Source organism: Eumetopias jubatus, unplaced genomic scaffold (assembly GCF_037043125.1).
Source record: "Eumetopias jubatus isolate StellerSeaLion01/CBP00866 unplaced genomic scaffold, mEumJub1_p1.0 scaffold_5, whole genome shotgun sequence".
Classification (NCBI taxonomy): Eukaryota; Metazoa; Chordata; class Mammalia; order Carnivora; family Otariidae; genus Eumetopias; species Eumetopias jubatus.
In genome coordinates, this window is record NW_028274811.1 from 51,779,713 (window position 1) to 51,782,557 (window position 2,845).

Consider the following 2,845-nt stretch of genomic DNA (forward strand, 5'->3'; position numbering starts at 1 on the left):
TACAGATTCAGTGCAATCCCTGTCAAAATAACAATGACGTTTTTCACAGAAATAGAACACACAGTCCTAAAATTTTTATGGAACCTAAAAAGACCCTGAATAGCCAAAGCAACTTTGAGAAAGAAGAACAAAGCTTGAGGCATCATGCTCTCTGATTTCAAACTGTATTACAAAGCTATAGTAATTAAAACAGTATGGTATTGGCATGAAAACAGACACATAGACCAATGAAACAGAATAGAGAGCCTAGAAATACATCCACATGTTTACAGTCAATTAATTTATGACAAAGAAGCCAAAAATATACAATGGAGAAGGACAGTCTTTTCAATCAGTGTCATTGGGAAACTTGGACAGCCACATGCAAAAGAGTGAAACTGGACCACTCTCTTACACCATACACAAAAATTAACTCAAAATGGATTAAAGACTTGAAGCTAAGACATGAAATCATAAAACTCCTAGAAAAAGAGACAGGTGATAAGTTTTTGGACACAGGTCTTGGCAATGATTTTTTTTTTGAAACTGACACCAAAAGCAAAGCAACAAAAGCAAAAATAAATAAATGAGACTCCATCAATCTGAAAAGCTTCTGCAAAGCAAAGGAAACCATCAACAAAATGAAAAGGAACCTACTGAATGGGAGAAAATGTTTGCAAATCATATATATGTGACAAGAGGCCAATATCCAAAACACATAATGAACCCATACAACTCAGCAGCAAAAAACAAACATCCTGATTTTAAAAATAGGCAGAGGATCTGAATAGACAGTTTTTCAGAGAAGAAATACACATGGCCAACAGGTACATGAAGAGATAGTTTACATCACTAATCAGGGAAATGCACACCAAAACCACAATGAGATAGCACCTCACACCTGGCAGAATGGCCGTGACCAAAAGGACTAGAAATATCAAGTGTTGGCAAAGATGTGGAGAAAAGGGACCCCTTATGTGTTGTTGGTGGGAATGCAAACTGGTGCAGCCACTGTGGAAGACAGTATGGAGGTTCCTCAAAAAATTAAAAATAGAACTACTCTATTTTTGTGTATCTATCCAAAGTAAATGGAAACACCAATTTGAAAAGATGTATGTACCTGCATGTTCATTGTAGCTATACTGTTTGGGAGAGTTCTTAGCAATTTTATTTTATTTTATTTTATTTTATTTTATTTTATTTTATTTTATTAGCACTTTATATTCAATTCTGTTAGTCCTCAAAATGACCTATTGTTGTCACGATTTTACAAATGCAAAAACTAAAGCAAGAACAAAGAAGTTAGGTTACCCAAGGTTAGAGGTAATATAAGCCAAGGTTATCTGACTTCAGAGCCCTTGATCTTAACCACTGTTAGTGTAGGTAAGTTTATCAGATCCATTAGTGAAAAGAGAGGAGAACGGGAAAGAAAATCAATCAATCAATCAATCAATCCAGGTAAATGAGGTTTGGAGTTATCTCTTAAAGGGATAATTATTCACATGAAACATCCTTCTTCACATGGCACAGTGTTCTCCCTCTTTGTTCTCTGTAGTAAATTATTGTCTTGAATTTGCTCTAATTTTTAGTGGTATTCGACTAGCCATAATACTTAATCTATCAATATTGCTTAGCTGACTCAAGGAGAGTTGTCATATTTGTTGTTTGGAGTCTGACAACTATTAATGCATTTTTCCTTGAACAAAAAAAGGTGTTTGGTATTTTCAACCATGTAAAACTAGAAAATATGTCCTAAGGGCCAGAATAGCAACTCTGGGCTTATGAGAGGCCAAAATTTAAGACCGAGTAAAGATACTGAAGTTGTCTTTTTCTCATCTTTTCTATACAATATCACATCTCATTCAGGTTACTAATTCACATCCTTTTAAAAATAAAAATAATAGAAACTTTATAGGTCTTTTGAAAGGTTTGCTCTGTTAAAGCACTTAAACATTCCTGTCCCATCAAAGTCAGGATTTAAGAGAGCCTAGTGATTCAAGACCAGCTAGGCGATGATTTTGCTTCCTTTCTTTGCTGTTTAAACTGATAAGTGAGAAGAAATCAGACCATCTTCCTCCTCTTTGTGTCACTTCTGCTACAGTAACATGGGGGCAGTGGCGAGGGCAGGTAAGTCACAGGAGAACTAAAAAGAAAGTAAGCCTGAGCAGACCTTCATTAGATCAACACCCCTTCTAGATTCAAGTTTTATTTCTGGGATAAGCAGGGATAACAAAGCCAGTGGCAGAGCAAAGAGCAGATTTTTCTTTGGGGCAATCCTTCTTAATCCCCTCTTCCCCACAAGCTTTGCAAGGCCAGGAACAGTTACAAGGTTATGTGTATATGAAGAGACAAGACCTATTCTCTCAGTCCTTCCTCTGTTTTGCGCATCTCTAGGCCCCTGCTCTCAGACTTTAGGTTATTGATTTTTCGCCTGACCTTGAGGTCAGGGAATTTTATGTAAATTTATCAAAAGTCAGCCAAGCTTTCATATACTGATCTCTAAAATCCATCAGGACCCTACAGTTTCCACAGACAAATGACCAACTTTCAGCTAATCAGACCCTTCTACCTTCTGAAGAAACTGGCCCTGAGATGCAGCAAGAGCTAGAGATCATGCAGGAGAATGACGTACCTGAGACAGCAGTGTCCCAGCCCTGTGTGGCCAGGAAGGCATCCTGTGACACTCTCCCAGCTGCACAGGCTTGAGTGCATCTCTGTTCCTGGCCTTCTAGAGCCTGGCTCATTTCTCCTCTTTGTTCTCTAGCCTTCCTGTATATTTTGTGAGGTCCTTGAAATCCTTCTAATCAGTAACTTTACTGCTTTCATTCATCAGAATTGGCTTCTGTGGGTTATCACCATAAGCCTT